This window comes from Cyprinodon variegatus, unplaced genomic scaffold (genome assembly GCF_000732505.1).
Source record: "Cyprinodon variegatus isolate N-32 unplaced genomic scaffold, C_variegatus-1.0 Scaffold35, whole genome shotgun sequence".
NCBI classification, from domain to species: Eukaryota; Metazoa; Chordata; class Actinopteri; order Cyprinodontiformes; family Cyprinodontidae; genus Cyprinodon; species Cyprinodon variegatus.
In genome coordinates this window covers 190,622-208,909 of record NW_015150488.1, presented here as the reverse complement: position 1 = coordinate 208,909, position 18,288 = coordinate 190,622, and the positions used below count along the sequence as shown (strand labels likewise).

The 18,288-nt window shown below is 38.6% G+C and overlaps 1 protein-coding gene and 1 non-coding gene across 2 annotated transcripts in view; one reads left to right on the top strand and one right to left on the bottom strand.

Moving 5' to 3' along the window:
• wwox (WW domain containing oxidoreductase) overlaps positions 1 to 18,288 on the top strand; it is a 187,231-nt gene that overhangs the window by 37,156 nt on the left and 131,787 nt on the right. The gene's annotated exons all lie outside the window — the stretch shown is intronic.
• On the bottom strand, positions 778 to 850 carry trnag-ucc. Its single transcript has one exon. It is a non-coding gene; the product is annotated as a tRNA-Gly (tRNA).

The window sequence follows — 18,288 nt, the reverse complement described above, 5'->3', positions numbered from 1 at the left end:
ATCCTGCTAGTTTAAGGCCAAGATATACGAAGTACTGAAGTGCTGATAAGCTATGTTAAACCATCACAATGTGCATCAATACATCCGTCTAATAGTCCCTTAAAAGTCAGCCTGAGGGAGGAAGTCTTACTTTCCCCTTGAAACATTTATATCTGAGATTTAAAGCAACAAGGATATTTCTGGATGTTTCATAGATTAAGATTTCTTTAGCATCAATCAAATATAATTACGCTTCACCTAAGGATCTTTGGAAGAAAAACCCTGGGAGCGAATAATTAATATCATTTATCATCCAAAGGTCTCAATACTAAAGATTAATGAAGTTAAAGAAAGAGAGAAAAATAAACAAGATTAAATAGAATGACAATAAAGGCAACTAGTTGAGACTTTCACTCTATCAAATATAGTAATGAAAAATCTTAGTTATATTAAAGGTTTAGTTTCTCAGGACTTTAAGGAATGTGTTTTATGACCCAAATTTTACATTTAAGAACTAATAATAGGACTTTATTGATCTCACATTGGAGAAATTTACATCTGCATTTAACCCATTCCCTTGGGGATGCAGTGGGCTGCCACCGTGCGGTGCTCAGGGAGCAGTGTGGGGTTAAGAGTCTTGCTCAGAGAGCCAGAGTGCCGGCTGTTGGGATTGAACCGGGTACTTGCACCCTTTTCAGAGCAGAAGCGCACTGCTCTAACCACTAGGCCAAGACTCCCCTGACAGTTCTTGGTAGACCTCTCTTCTGCAATTTTCAACCATTAACAGCAACAAGACTTTACGATGGCTGGGAATCGAAACCCAGGTCAACTGCTTGGAAGGCAGCTATGCTCGCCACTACACCACCATCGCTAGATCTATTTGTAACAATAATGTGAACACGAAAGGAAAGAACATAGAAGAAATTTAACAACTTAATAGCTTTGCACATCAGAAACATCTCTGGTAAAACTAGAAGGATCTCCTTACTTCGGTTATAGAAACTTTTTGTTTTTACAGCCAACTAATTTCTATTCTGATAGCTGTTAAACCATTAAACTGGAAGCAGTGCTGGTACCTCATGGCACTGACATTTTAAATTATGCACTTCAACAAAAGGGAAACTGAATACATTGGAGGATAATAATTTAATAGTGATAATGATAATAATATATTATGTAATAACAAAAATTCTGCTGAGTTTTCAGACCTTTTGTTGACTTAGTCTGATTTTCTTGCCAAGATAAAAAAGCCCATAAATATGTAGGCAAATGTTGTATTTTAAAATATCCGCTGGTCATTTTTGAGAAGTACAGTAAAGTGAAAATTATTGTAGGTGATCAAAACATTGAATATTGTTCTGAAATCATTTCCCACGTGTCGATATATTAAACCTACTGCTATGTGACTTCCCTTTGTGGAAGACTGTGGTGCTTCTGTGTATGACTTTGTGGGGTTTGATTTATGATCAAGATAAATATACCTCATTAAAAAAAGCCATATTATTATAATAGTCTAAGCTATAGAAACTGCACAAACAGACTAGACAGGAAATGGAGAGACATGTACACTTCTTCATTAACAGAGCCCCACTTGGACCATAAAGTGCCGTCCCACTGTGCTTGAGGAAAATACCCTGATTATGGAGGTTGGAGGGGTATTGCTGCCCTAATGAAGCTTTCCACTGCAGTCGTTTATGATATTGGTATGGGTGGTATAGTGACTAGGCCTATGGGATGCACAGACCTACGAATGGACATGAGATAGCATTTGCAGTATATTTGTTAGGACAAGAGAGCTGGGGGAATACTTGCTTACCACTCATTTGGAGGACTCGGTTTTATAAAATTGCGGCTAAGGAAAATGAGTTTGTATTAAGAGCCAGGGGAGAAGCTAATTTAGCAAAGAACCAAAAGCAGTGAAAGAGGTATGAAAGTGTCTATCTCTGTCTCGTCTGGCTGTGTTTTCTTCACCTCAACATCTTTTCCTGTGTAGCTTCCTCTATCAGACTGAAGAGAAAGGAATGATTGTGAGTAATATCAGTCGTCATTATCCTGTTTTGCTTTTAATTTACATTTTAATGAAATGATATATCAATAAAAAGATCTTAGTTTGTTTAATCTTCCAGAGAAAGGCTGTAATCGAAATTTGTTGAGATTGGATTTTGAGGTTGATCTGCATATTTTTATGACTTAGTTGCCAATCGTATTTTTTCCTATTTTTAGACTAACACAGGCAACATTTACTGCTTTTTTCGTCTTGCTCTCTTTCACAGTCATAAAGAGTGGGATATATATGACAAGAACAGCAAAGTATGAAAAAGATTTGCCATTTCAAACTTTATTCACTTTTTTTTTTTTAGAAATTGAACACCGGAAACTTCAAAGCAACCAGTTTCAACAAACAAATATCTCTTTTATATTTACAGCAAGCAGTAGTTCAATGTAGGTTTTTATACTGTGAAACACTTTAATAATTTACTAAGTTAAGTTTATGTATTCAAATGTAGGAGTTCTTGTGTCTTTTATTTTGGTAATGAATGGATTTAGGCCTTGTATGTAGCACTGCAGGCTGTACATAGGTGAGTGTTTATAACAAAACAATTTAGCATTCACACTTTGGAAATTCTTTGGTTTGCTTATTTGGTCCAGGTTAAATGTTTGTTTTTCTTCTTTTTTACTTTTCTTTTTTCCATATTTTGATGCCTATCTTGGCCAGGTCTCCCTTGCAAAAGAGATTTTTAATCTCAATGGGTATTACCTGGTTAAATAAAGGATAAATAAATAAAAAAAAATAAATATTGTACTTTTTTGCAAGCAAACTATTAATTATAAACAAAGGTACATGTATGACGGTATTTGCTCCAATTGGACAAAAAAACAATAAGTGCATAGACATGTAAATGGGGGAAAACTCTTATGATTACTGTGCTTCTGTTCTTCATATTTGCTGGTAGGGCTCCTGCAAATTATCTTGAGTTTCAAGAGCAGTTCATTCAGGACAGTTTTGCCACACTCTATCTCCCAACTTCAAGTCAGAGTAGATGATTTGCCCCGTATGGCCGACCTCTAGCTCTGCTGGGGAAAAAAGGGCTGATCAGGTATAAATTCAGTATATTCACCATAAAGGCATTTCCTATATTTAGGTTGGATTGATTATGGATTTGCTACACCATAGGCAAACTATACCAGAGTCCATTTGGAACTGTACTGAGACCTCCTCTTTGGTCTGCACCAGAGTTTCCTTGAATTTATTGACAACTGCATAAAACCCTAGGGCAAGGTAGAGAAATTAACTGTTGTCTGTTTATAGTGGCCAAAAACTGAAAGATATGAATACACACTTAACCATTAAACCAAATGTTTGTGGTCTTGAGGTACGGATAATGATCAAAAGAAGTAAATCAGGGATACAAGTGAATGAAATTAGCTTCATCTGATCGTAACCAGAGTTATCTTAGAAACAGAGGGGCTTTATCATCTAGAGAAGGCTTCAAGGACGGCCGCTGCTACTCTGCATTGAACTGATTCAGCTGAGATGGTTCGGGGCCCTGGTCAAGAGGTGCCTTGGTTGCTTCCCTTTGGATGTCAATCAGCCACATTTCACTTGTAGACCCAGAGATGACTCAAAGCCCACTGCAAGAACAGTGCAGGACCTCAGTCCTACACAGAACCATGGGAGGGAGCTAAGGCTTTTTGTCTATGTTCAAGAAAACAAATGGTAAACGAAGTTTTTATTCCTGCATTTACTAAGTAGTGTAAATCTTTCTCATTTCTATTAAGTATATGTCAAACATTTATTTTTATATCTTTCGGTCTTTTTCTGTTAATTTGTTAAAAATTCACAAAAGCTGCTGTTACTTTTTAAAAAATCTTGCCATGTTTGTTTACCTAATTAAAAACTCATCTCAGATTAACATTATCATTATGAAATATAAACTTTATGTGGTACAAAGTCAAGTCCTGTCCCCTTTCTTCAAGTCTCCATGCAGCTGATGATCTATCCCTGTTTTGCAATGTGTGTGTATATGTATGAATTGTAAGATGTTATCTTGCGCTGAAGATTAAGATGCAATTTTGGTGTCAATGTTAAGATCTATTGTTAATATCACCAGATATTAACTATAAATGTGAGATATGGTGTCTATGAATATTCTCCAAAATCTGAAAATATGTATTAGCTATAATGAGGAAATATATCATATCCAAGCATTTGCTATGCTGAGGTAGGAGACTCTTCATTAGAGCAGACAAAGTCTCTGCATAGGGTAGCATGAGTTAAATTGTTTTCAGATCACCACGTGTGTTTCAATTTTGCAGCACTAACGTAAAATTGATGACAGAATTAGGTTAGGTAAATTGTGCAGCTGAATTTATGGCTCTTGTTTTGTAGGTTCTTTCAACATATCTAAAAAAAGCCAGTGTTGATAAATGAACCTGAAAATCAAATTCCATTAACTGCATCTCTAGAAACATTCAGACAAAGGGTGTTATGTAAAGGCAGAAACACAATAGACTGACATGGTATTACGATTAAAATTGGCTCAACTTTATCAAAGACTAAACTTAAGGATGCAGTAGAGGAAATATAAGCCTATGTACTTACTATAACGTTTGTCTACAACTCTGATAGAGCCACAAATCTAAGAACTCTAAATTGAGATGATGTTTGATTTTAGTCTTTATGTAGCTGTTTTATGTTTAATGGAATCTAATTTTATATTTATGATTTTATCATTTCTTTTGTCCTGTGGTATTGCACATTAGCCTGGCCAACCACACTGACTGACACCATGTGTTTAGTACACAGCTGGTCATTCTGTGTAAGCTCAGGCTCTCTAATCTAAACTCTGATTTATAATTCGAAACCAGGTCCTGGTCACAGGTGTCGCATTGAACAAAAAGCCATCCCCGCCTTCTCCGCTGCACCTCGCCCAAATTGTAACTGACCGGAAACAGTGCCGCAGACAGGAGGCCGGCTTGTTTTTTTTTTATGACAAAAATTGCGGAAAATAACTTGTGAAGTTTGACCAGCTAGAAGATCGAGGTGTCCGAGAACGCTGTGACCCTTTTTCCACTTGGATCCCCGCTATTTTTCACCGTCATGTCCCTCCATTGTCGGACTAATCTCGCCCCCACTTCCTCATCGCTTCGTATAGCACAGACCACGCCTCAATATTGAGCATAAATCAAAAATGTCTGCATCAAGCTCACTGTGACACACTGCTGCAGGAGTATAAGCAGCCCTTAACACTTACCAGACCAGTCACAACACGGGAGGCAGGAATTTTAAATGTCACTCATAATGCAACAGTAGCCATAAGATTCAAGATGATGGCCACAGTGAACCAATGTTTGGATATATTGCTAAAACCTCAACAGCCGGGTGCTCTAATCGCTTTTCTTTTCTCAAAAAGAGTATTTTGTGTTACCTCGTAATTCTGATTGGTTCTAACCTGTTTCCATTGACCCTGTTAGTCCCACCCTGGTCCCGCCTGTACCGTTCCAGGCTATAGTGTTTATGGCATAAGTTAATCTGGCTTGCCAAGTAAAATATACATACCTTGCATGCTTGTTGTAGAATTAAGGAGTTAAATGATTCTTTATTTTATTTACTTTTATAAGCCAGATAATATTTCAAGAGAAACTTCAGAGATTCCTTTATATAACTTTTATGCCCATATAAAAGCATTAGATAAGTCCTATATGCTAATCCCTTTTCCCACTGTTTACAGCTTCTCTTAGCTTCTTAATTACTCTACCATTTTTGTCCCACCCTACATCCCTCCCCCAACATCACCACAGGAGCCACCTAAGGCCCTCGTGTCCACCTCATTCATCACCTGAGTTTGATTCCTCTGCTCCGAATGTGCACAAGGATAAAAAAGAGTTGATGTGGAAGAGCAAAAAGTACTAACAAACGCTCCTCTGTACCTGCTCCTTCTTTTCTACCTCCCTTTTCTTCAACGTGTGAGGGAGAGATGAATGCAGCCAGTGGAATTAATTGCACTCCGTTACTGAAGATCAGCAAGTTTGCTCAGTTGGCGTGCTGATCTGCCATATGGCTGCCCACTAGGTGAACGCTTTGATTAATGTTGCCCACTCCCCAGCTTTTTTTCTTTCTTCGTCACCAATATTTGATTCTGATAACCATAGCTCAGCTCCTGTTTCTGTATCTCTTCATTTTTTTTCACTCTACTCACTTCCACTGCCATCTGTGATTGCTCCTGAAGTCAGCCTCCTCTTTTCTTTTGCTTTTTTGCGTGTTTTATTTACCAAAACTGAGCAGTGTATTATCATTGAAGGCAGTGTTGGGCATCAGTGAGATTACAGAGTAGAGGAAAGGCCAGAGTGTCTGTAAGAAAGGGGTTTGGACCTGTGAGTACATCTCCTTCCAACTTGATTAGGCCCCTGGTGTGTTCAGTGTTTCTCTATTAGCTTTCTTAGCCTGTTGTCATCTACTGTGCTCGGTGACCACTCTGTAGCCCTAAGGTCTTAGACACATAAAAACAGAAAGACAAACTATGCACACAGTAAGATAGGACACTGTTCAGACGATAACAAGAAGGTGAACAGATGCTGGAGTCACAATATCAATAGGGCTGACTGTGGACAATAGTATCTTAGCACGGTTCAGCCATGAGACAACGCTAACTAGAGAGGCAATTCTCAAGTGGAGCATTAGCTATCTGCAAATCGCACCGTGGAGCCATGTCTGTAGACTCCCATTACAGGTCAGACAACCAGATTTTGTTTCGGGGTGCTCTGGGAGGGTGTCAGTGCCACTCTCACTCAGAGATAAAAATGTTTTCACCTGGGGTCACAAGTTCAAGTTTTTCCCTTCCACCCCTGTTTTAATGAGGCAGCAATGGAGTGCTATGCAGGCATCTATGTAGGAAGATCTATTATAATCACACGGGTGCTTTGTTTTTCCCTCTGTTTTATGGCCTGTTCCTGCCACTCGTCTGTCGTGGTCCTCCTCGGTCTTGTTAAGTGCCGCCATTCTCTGGTGTTTGGATGTGGCCCAGAGGGCCCTTAGTGAGACCAGGGGCTGGGAATGAGCTGCAAACCCCAGCCAGCGGGTGCCCACAGTAGGCTGCCAGTCCCCCTAAATCTCCCTGATTACCTGGGGTGTCTTCGGTGTGATGGGGGTGTTACAAAGGTGGTGGGCTCTCTAAAGAGGCTGATTGAGATGCAAATGGAGGCCATAACTCAGAGGTAATGCAGACCTGAGCACCCTTTGCCTCGTCCGTTTCTTCTCTCCTCACTCTCTCATTGCTCCCCATTTACTCCAGGATAGGAGGAGGGACTGTTATTGTCTCTTGGTAAAGTTAGATATTTATCATAGAAAAGGAGAAACACAGACTGTAAGGAAAAGTGGAATGGAATAACCAAGTATAAGGGTGCAAAAGGATTTTGGCTTTAATTAGGAAAACCGACTTCCTTTACACACGCTTATATTTGAGCACAAATGGAAAACACAGCTGCAGACACCGAAGTGTGCATGTGTTTCTTAGGAAGAACAGATGGACACAATAAAGTGTGAGGGACTCTGGGCTTTGCCGGTAGAAAGGTGGAGTGAACCGGCGAGGAGGAGGGGAGGAGTAATTGCACAGTCCTTTGCTGAATTGTTCTGTGGATGCAAATTTAAATCCCTCCTATTATTTTAATAATCTGCCTTTTACTGCTTGTGCTCGGATCATTTGTTTGCAAACCAGGTTATTTGGAGAGGGAGGCTCGGGGGTAATTTCATGCTTTGGAGCATTTATATCTATAACTTAATGAGGAGAGGGCCTGTTGTTTCCTGGTAATACACTGCTAGAGGGAAGCAAACTTTTTATTCTCCGTTTAGGGTACTGTTAGAGGGCAATAACGTGGGATTACTCTGATGGAATTAAGGAGCAAACTGAGGAGAGACCTAATGCAGCTTTGGGTGATAGACCAATCTAAATACCAGTCTTTTAATTCAGGTGTTTTCCAGGTGATGGGATGAATTGTAGAAAATGGGGTTTTCTATTTGCAGATCACTTATAAAGTACCTTGCAAAGTATTTACACCCCTTTAGCTTTGGTCACCTTATGTTGCATGACTAAAAACAACCTTTTTTTATTTGGACTAATACAGTTTTACTGTCCAATACTTTTTGGGAAAGCCCATCCTTGAAAATACAGCTGCAAGTCTAAAATCATTTTAAAAACACCCTAACAGTGAAAGTGTTTCCTTCTCTTTAAGCTGTAAGCAGCTCAAAGTCACTAATATTGGCTGAAGAGAATCTGTGAACATTAATTCTTATAAAATCTTATTGCAAAAAAGTCTCTTCAGATTTAAACTTTGACAGGTCCATCCTAACACAGAAATATCAATTTATTTAAAGTCTTGATTAGACTTTGACAACTTGTATTGTCTTTTTGTATACACAGAGTGTACATAAAAAGAAATTTTGTTTAGTATAGCTTTCCAGACAGTAAATGAACCTTTCCATTAGATAAAGTGCAGCAGTGATCAAATGTAAACAGTGTGGGAGAAAAAAACACAACGCATTGATATGGCAGTTCAGAGCATTACTCTATATGGTGCAAATATGTAGTATTTTTGGTTTGGCGTTATCACTGATGCTTTCCCAAAAAGTCGAGCAAGGCTCCTTGGCAGGGTTGTTCTTCTGAAACGTTTCAACGTTTTTCTCCCAGATCTACCTATTATTTAGCTCCTTCCGCCTTTCCATCCACTCCCTTTTGAAGAAAAGCATCTCCACCTGTGTCGCTGTTCAGGATGATATGCTATCCCTGATGAGCCATTCGATGAGTACATGATTGATAGTTTTCCCCTACCTGAGCTAAAGACCTCTGAAGCTCCTCCTGATCTACCTTGGGCCTTTTAGTCTTTTCTCTGATTAAACCTCCCCTTTCTCAGTCTATCAGGTGAATATCTTGATCGGACAACAGCTGCACTATATTATTATTGTTATTTTTATACAACCAATTGAACAGTACAATTTCTATTTTGTCCAATATCTCCCATCTTTCTTCCTCATCCTGCTATCTTTCCTGGTCTTTCTGATGTTGTTTTTTTTTTTAGTAATGTTCTCTTATAGACCTCTGAGGATTTCACAGATCAACAGGACATAAACTTTAGACTGTGTGTGGAGACAAGGCTCCACAGGGCTGAATACAAATGCAATTCAGTTGTCACATTTCTATGTTAATTTACAATGATTAAAACATCTCAAGATACTTAGATTACACAGAGTTTACTTTGCTTATTCACTCTGTTTGTGGCAGGCTGCCGATGTTCCAGCACAAACTTGATTTAACCCAACTTTAATGCATTTAGCTAGAAGACAAAAGGAAGACACTCTTGTGAGATGATCAACATTGTTAATGCAGTTACTTTCATTGGTGCCAAAACCGTTGTTGGACGGGGTAGTGCTGGAAAAAGCTTCCTCTGTCCTCCCTCCTATCTGTCATGCCTTCGTTCTTCGGGTTCCCTTGTGAAGGACTTTTCTCCCAGCAAATTTAATCAGACCGCATGAATTAAAGTAATAATTTAATTTGTTTACAAGGCGTCATTTGTTTTCTGTCACTTCTCTGATCCGTTGACAATCTTCAGCTCAGTGACCTTTGGCCTTTGCTGAGATCACGTGAGGCATTCGTAGCGCTATTGTAGGAGAGCTGTTCAGGCTATTTCCAGGCAACAAGGTGCTAAAGATGCAGGATGGGATTCCTATTATTCAGATTTGCGTAACGCTTAAGCAGAACTGTGTGACCTTATGAGCAAGCAAAATAGATGATCAAAAGTGTGTTCGAAGTCTCTCTAAGGATTTTCTTCATAAATCTACATAAAACAACAATAAATGCACTAGAAGGTGACCTCTGACCCTCCTTAAAGTCCATTGTTAAGTAGATTGTCAAATCTTTTCACATTTTGTCACATAGCAAATTTAAAAGAGCAATAAACAATCATATATTTTTTAGATTGAATGAATTATAGAATAGTGATGTGAAGAATTAAATGTATCTTTTTAGATGGGATATGGTTGTGACGTCTTGCTCTATCTCTCCATGTTGTTCTCCAGTCTCTTGGTTACAAACTGGACTTGGTGCATGTACACCAATGTATGGGGATGGCTCTGAGGACTTAGCCCCTCCCTGCCCATAAAATCCCACTGAGACCAACTTAGTGGTAGAGCAAAATGGAGGAGAGCGCGTCCAGTGGATCAAATTGTTCACCTGAAACCGTTAAGTTCTCTTCCTCACAGCATTATAATGTTAGGTTGTCTATTGTCCATTGGCTTCTTCAATAGACATTTTCCCCTGTTATTGATAGACCAACAGAAAATGCTTAATTACAAGGTAAATTATTTGTATTTTCAATTAAATAAAAGTTGCAAAGGTTTTACTTTAGTGTGTGTGTGCATACTCTGCCACTCTAACACTTCAGAGACCCACCATTTGCTGCAGTTACAGTTATTTCTCCACCAGCTTTGCTTGTCTACCAGCTAAGATGTTGATGTTTTGCCTTTCTCCTTGTAAATGCTGGTCAAAAAAAGGTTTATCCCATCAGTTGTTCAGGACTCATGCAGAAACATACGTTTTCATAGATCTAAGTCTGGACCTGGCTAAAACATTTAAAAATGTTTTCTGGTCCAATCTGTTCACGTGTGGCTTTGACTGTACCATTTAGGACCATTATCCTTCTGGAAAGTTAACCTCCATACCAGTTTCAAGTCATTTGTAGTCTCTATAACACAGTTTTCCTCCAGGATTGGTCTGTTTCTGGATTTAGCTTCTTTCGGATTCCCATTTACTCTGCACATGTCACCTGTCCCCACTGAAAAATAGATTCCCCATTCCCAATACATGGTGGAGCCACTAGTTGGTTTTATATTGACAATCACAGGTCCAGTTTGATATTTAGTGATAGGTTTACACCACATATATCACTTTGCACGCTGGCTTACCGGATAAGCTTCCTTTGCTGTTTCCTCCTCTGGCATTCTCTTACTTCTTGCTTCTCTTCCATAAAGGTCAGTCTGTGGACCGTGAAGCTAAAGGTTTTCTTGATGGTAGATTTATCCATTGGATTTGTCATCTTTGGAGTGAGCTGCTTTTCTGAATAATACTTTGATATTTCATTACTTATAAGTCCCTTTTAGATTATTGTCCCCAAACACAATCCCCTGGATTATGATTCACTATGTTTATTCACACCATACATGGTTACATGGCGAGATCACAGGCCCTCTGTGCTTTAACAGCACTGCCAACCAAAGGAATTTGGTTTCCAACTCACAGCATTTACATAAAGAATTTGAATAAGAGCTGGTTTGTTTCCAAGAAGCATTTCCAAAGTTGCCGAGCTCTATAGAGTGATTCTCTTACAGGCTGTTCAAATGTGATTAGTTTTTAGTTGGGCATCATCCTCAGTAATCATACCCTGCATCACATTAACATATTTCAAATATAAGGTTGACTCTCTAAGATCTGGAGCTTTGAGTCCATGTTCTCCAGAAAGCCTTATCTTATGAGCATGTTAGACTTAATATTTTTGTTGTTAATTTTGCTTTCACTAACTTTACTAATATATTGCATTTACTTTAAGGTTGCTCTGGATTTAACTTTTGGAAAAAAAATAAATAAATAAGAGTAAAAATTGCTAGAAACTACGGTGGCCCTGAAGTGCAAACTGCAACTACAAATCTAAAAGCGCAACTGCATTAAGGAAATCGCAACTACCTAAAGCAAAGCGCAACTACATTAAGAAAAACAAACGGCGCCGTCGTCCAATCAGCGATGTCTCATGTTTCCCACTGGTACCTACCTTTTCCGGTAGGTCAATGTAATTGTGTTTTCCTTAATGTAGTTGAGCTTTGCTTTATGTAGTTTTGTTTTTCTTAATGTAGTTGCTCTTTTAGATTTGTAGTTGCAGTTTTCACTTCAGGGCCACCGTAAGAAACAGATGCATGTCAAAGTTATCAGAAGTTGTAAAAATCTAAAACATGCTTTTCCTTTATGTCTTTTCAGAATAATGTACCACTTTTGTTTGGTCTATCAGACCAGACACTAAATAGTTTGGTTAAACATGGTAAAGCTCAGGAGAAGGAACATTTTTCCGAGGCAGTGCACATGTTTCTCCTTCTTCCATCTGAGTCACTCATGATTTGAGAGGTAAAAAAGACATTGTTTTCTTAAGAAAGTGATAAATACACCATGCTTTGTTTCCATAGAAAACACAAAAGGCTGATGGCACTTTAGGATATTTCCAAATAAAAAGCTTTTAATCAAAGTGCATACATGACCCTGAGGAGGACGAACACATCCCCTCATCAAAAGGCTTATTTCACACTTACTCACATCAAAGGTCTCCATGTTTCTTAATTACAAGATTCTTTTCTTATACAGTTATGTGGCGCTCATGTTTTCATAAAGCTTATTTGAGAAAAAAAAAAGAAAAGAAACGGCAAATCAAAGAGGCTTACTTTATTATCTTTGAACAGCGATGTGTTCACTACAGCGGTGCGTGAGGGATGTAAGCTCCCCTTTCAGAGTTGTGGTGTTGTATCCGGCCTGGGGATATGGAGATGATGATACAAGTGGGGAATGTTTTAGGAGAAAATTAAACAGTCTCAAACTAGCAGGTTTAGATAAAGCAATCACATTACCGCCACACTAGAAAGGGAACAAATTATTTTGTGGTTGAGAGAGTGGCACTTTATTGCTGACACCTCCAAAGAGAAAGTTGTGTACGAGAATGTGCGAGGTCCAAGTGCTTTTCCTTCTTCTTCATTGTTATCTAACCTCAATGTAATCAGCCTCTCAGTCTGTTCATGTGATTCAAGCCAGACGCTAAAGTCCCTATGCAGAATTGCAGAATAAGTTGAGTGTAAACATGTAATTGCCAACGCTTATTCGGAGATCTGAAATATTAGGGAGCAATATGGATCGCATTAAAATCCTGGTTGTTAGGGGGATCAGTTACACTGAAGACATGTGGGAAAAATGTGCACTGTCTGCGAATCTAGTGGAGATAGAGCGGTCGAGATGAGGGAGGAGGAGGAGGAGGGAGCAGGAGAGGGTAAGGAAATGGAGGAGAAGAGATGGAGAGGAAGAGGAGAGAAAGATGAAAATCTCTTGATGTCTTTCTGAGAACATAGACACGTTATTTAAATCTCCATCTCTTTTTAATGTAAATGTGATCAGGCTCTGGCCTCAGTGAAGAAGTGAGAGAAACAAGTTCCAGCAGAATATAGGCGCACACACAGGAACTCTATCACCCACTGAAAACTAAGAAGCATTACATATATATATACATGTTGGGTGAAATTAATAGATGACTGATGCAGACAAAAACACTTTGAATTGTATCAATTCTTTTTTTTTTTTTCTTTAAAGAAAAGCACACGGGTTGGCTGGTGTGTGTGTTTGTGTGGAATCTGATCTCTGCAGCAAGGCCCCCTGGCCCTTGTCTGTCTGCATCCGAAAAGCAAACTCTGCAATTATGATGACCGCCTTGTCCTTTTCATTCTCCATCTCTGTCTCTCTTCCTCTGCATCTGTCCAGAGCTCCATCTCTCTCTTCATTTTTCCCCTTTAATTTGACCCTTCTTTGTTTTGAGCTAAATAAATAAGCCCTAACTGTGAATAAATCAGGACTCATCCCTTCAAACTTTTTTACTTGATTGTTTTTTAAAGTGTTAACTAATTGTGATCTTTTCATATATCTAAATTGATTATCTGATGTAAAAATATTATTCAACATGTAAAATCAAAAAAAGTAGCAAAAAAATACACCGTTATCCAACTGAATAACAGGTTTGATGTTCAAAGGCAGATAGATTTTTAGTTATAGTCTTGTTTAACGCCAGGCAATTAATTGCATTTGCAATATAATCGCAATTTAACAAGACGCAATTTTCAAATCTCAGAGGCGCTCAATTTTGGTCACATTACATTTAACACCAGTTACTAAATTTCTCACTCCAGCCCTTTAGGAGTCAGTGATATGGTTAAATTTGGTTTGCAACTGCACACATACGTGAAGAGAGAGTTGCAGCTAGCACGCAGATTTGTAGAATATATCACTTTTCTTTCTTAACAAGGGTTAAAGTAAAGTCCTGCATAAATGGACTATAAACAAACAAGATTTCAAGAGAAAAACTGAAACCCTGGAGTGAAACATCTACATGCAATAAGTTGGTGGAAAGGAAAAAAAAATCAATGAAATCGCAATATAAATTTTTGCTAAAATTGTTCAGCCCTAGTCTTGATATTTTTTGATAGATTTTAAGTGTTTTAACACATATTTGCTGGAATTACAGACTGTTATGCTGTACTGCTGTTTTCACTTACAGCTTGTATTTGTCTTTTTAAAACACTGACATTCAGATTTTTTCTCTTTTTTAAATTATTTTCTTATTCCTTGGATTAAAAACTAACACATCTTTAAACAAAACTGCAGCAAATTGTTTTTCTTTTATATTATGAAACAGATAACAGATATTAGAATTGGTTAGAAATAGTTATAAACAGGTTCAGGCTTTCCCAAAACCAGATATTGAAAGGAACCAGGAAAAAAAACCTTTGCCTGGTTTCTGAGTTTTGATTCACAGAAATAGTAAAAAGAAACAGGTCATTCTAAAAGTTAACAATATATAACAAAAAAAAAAAAAAAAAAAAAATGTATATATATATATATATATATATATATATAAACATATGCTATTTTGTATATCTACTGACAAATGAGTGACTCATCGCTAATTATTTTTTAATATATATACAAATTTTGCCTTATATGTCTGGATTATCATTAAGCATCTGTTGTTCAATTTCATTGATTTGCTTTTTTTTTTTTTCAAAGTAATCCTATTCATGTGAAACTGTCTTATTGAATGTTTGATAAAATGATTAATTGTTGAAGATAGATCATCTCCTGCTTGTTCTCTTTGCTATGGGAACATTTACATTTGATCATTTTTCGCTTGAAAACAGAGACTTTATTAATTCACCAAAACAGTTACTTACTGTATGCATTAGGAAGGTGATATGTTATAGTTTTAAAAGGACTGGCATCTCAAGCTAAAGTTCTAATTACAGGCTAAATTAAATCATTTTGATTAGACAAAAAAAGACAATGCAGGGCAGTAGGTTGATTAGATGTCTGGCCTTTATCTTTATTAGCTAAAATCTTGGACTAAATAAAAAAGGAAAAAAATATTATATGGTGTTTGCCCTTTAACTTTATTAGGTTATTAATTACTTGTTCTTCATAAATCATGTTGCTTATAAATTTTAACGATAATAGCTTTAAAAATTCCTTAATTTAACTTAAGGAAATATCCAGAAAGTTTAAAAACATCAAATATATATTCAGAATAAAGTAAAGTAAATTAAAACGCTCCAGAATAAATTATATGAAAGCTTTCTAATTCAGCAGTCCACAGTCAAGTATTAAAAGTCTGATTAAAGATTTACCAGTTGTCAGCAGTGTATTATTAAAACTGTATTTGAGTTTTTTTTTCCAGTTTTTTACAATAAAAGCTTTTTTTTCTTCTTTTCTTTTCAACTGACCGTTTCCCTGCAGCCTCTGCCTCCTTGTCAGGTCTGACAGAGCTGCTCACTAATTGATGTGCTGCGTTCATTACTGTTATTAATGTTCTGTTTACTAACACGTCTTGCCCTTTGCATGCTTGCGAATGCGGATGTCAGTGAACACTTAACCACAAGCTGGCCTTTTTCCTCCCCACGCGAGTCCATATGTGCATGTTAGGGCGCACGTCTAGAGAATCGGCACGCCTTTGCCTCATTCCTCATGTTTTTCATCTGGAAAATCATCCCATGTCCTTCCTTCACCTTTCCCCATATCTGCCCCCACACTTGCTTGATTTGTAACTTGATTTCAGGAAAGGGAAAACCTGTAGATTATCCAGCTTTCATTAAGGGGGGGGCCCAGTCCATGTCAGAGAAAGAAGAAATCAATTTAATACAGACTTAACTGGAGGAAATTGCATATTCTGCCTCTATGTGCTGAACAGGCAGTTTCTCTTCCTCACCAGAGACCTGCCTCCCTATTAATTGCACTGTGTTTGTGCGTCGGAGGGTAAGGAAATGTGTGTATTTGTGCACGGGTGTTTGTTTATTTCTGCGTGTCTATGTCTGTGACGTGCAGAACGTGAGGGTCCGTCAGTGTGTGAGGCTTTGGCCCCTTTATCTGCATGGAGGTCAGCTCTCCGGCCTTTTCTGGTGCACCTGGCCAGATGTTTCTTCCTTCGCAGACCTGGATAGGCATGCACACCGCAGGTGGTGCGTGTCCGTATTTCTTTGTTGTTATGTGGCGCATGCATAAGCACAAGTGTATATGACTTAGCCAGGTGGAGAGGAGATTGCTTGGTATTTATGAACAAACGTCATAATTGTGACAGGATGATAAATGAGCTGCGTGTTCAACAGTTTCTCCCCTTCTTTCTTCTCTCTTTTTTTCCCCCATTTTGGCTAAAAATATATAGGAATCTGTGATACGAGTCTTAAAAGCTGATGGCCAATTTAGCGGGGTGTGTTGCAGACAAGGTCACGCAGATCTGCGTTTCTCTGTGTTCCTCCCTCCAAGGCCTGTTCTAATCTACAGAGCAGGAAGAAGGGCTCAAAGTCATTTCTCTAATTGCTTTTATAAGGTGCCCTTTTCACATGGTCTCTTCCCTGCTCATTCACTTTCATCGCCTTTGCAACACCTTCTCTCTGTACCTGCTGGTTAAGATACACCCATGCTACATTGCTCTTACCTTAAACTAACATTAGTGGTATTTCAAAGAAGATAATATGAAGAAGTGAAGTTCTTTTTCTGTCTTTTCCTGATCATGGCTGAAAGATTAGCAAATGTCCAGAGGGTAAGTGTTTTGTACAAATGGGGGTACTTTGAAGTCCTTAAGAGATGCCCCTGCCTTTGTGATCCATAAGGGGCGGTAAGGTAGTGAACGGCACAAGGTGAGAGTAGATGGAACCAGGGGTTAAAGTATGAGAGTGAAGCCTGACAAGGATAAGCAGAGTGTGGGATGAGATTGAGTCCAGTGCATTAAGACAGTGTATTATTTGGCGGTTCCACTTGCTTGCGTCCATTAGTGGTGGCTGCTGTGCTATTAAAGGGGTCAACGAAGTGTGTGTACCTGTGTATGTGTGTGTGAGGACAGCCACTTGTGTGTTTCAGGAGTTAGCAAAGTGCTCCAGTGTCTTATTGAACAGGATGGGCCACCTCCCCCCACTTTAATACTTCTTCATTTTATTGGATTGGATGGCCTCAGTTATAATTCTATTAGAGCGCTCACCCCCCTTACTATACCTTCAACTCCTTCTCAATCCTTCTCCACAATATGGACCACATGCCGCTCCTGAACCTTAGAAAAACACCAGGAGAGGCTCTAAGGACCTCAGCCTTTCGCTCATATAGGTGGAGGTTAATAATTTGTTGCATGAGTTCACTGTTTACTTCTGGTAAAATAAAATAAAAATTGCATCCTGCATGCTTTTTTGGTGGCTTTTGATAAAAGGGGGGTAATTTATTTACATTCCCTTCTGAGCATTTTTTTAGATGGATGGATGGATGGATGCAGATGGAAAGATGGATGGAAAGTGCAGCAGGCCTGTTTTGTACCTTTTCTTAACAGCATATTTTGTTGAATTGTTGAAAGCGGTATTTTGGCCGCTGCTGCGAGGCACCATCATGACCTGATGGAGTGCAGAGTGCTTTGTACAGTAGCACTGACAAAAAAAAGAAGAAAAAATGTGACATCTTTTTAGACGAACCTTGTAAGAACCCAACAGTAAGTCTTTATTTTTATTGATAAATCCAAAGGATTCGACAGTAGACTCTGTAGGCCAAAGCTGAGGTCTGCCATGATGCTCACTCAGCGAGTTACCCAGGGAAGCTTCCCTGTCCCTCACTTTTCTCTTTTGTCCTTGAAGAAAGAGAAGTTGTCAGGGCCCTCATAAAAACCCTGAACGATTGTATCTCAGTGATCTGCCTGTCTTTTTCTATCTTTTTTTTTTCTCTTCGTCTTCTCCTTCCCAAACCTGGCCATCTGTCTAATTGTTCACCTCCATAGCTTTAATGCTTTTTACATGCTCCCCCCCTCTTCTTTCCAGGCAATAAACTTTATTTTCTTCGCAAGACTTCAATCTGCAGGGGGAGGGTAGGTAGGCGGGCAAAGCAGGCTGCTCACCTTCTTCCTGCTGGATTTGCTCCAGTGGACCCCCTGAAGCCCTCCCTCTATCCTTCTTCTGGTCTCAATTTCTCCTTCTGTGCTTCTCTTTTTTTTCTTCCAAAT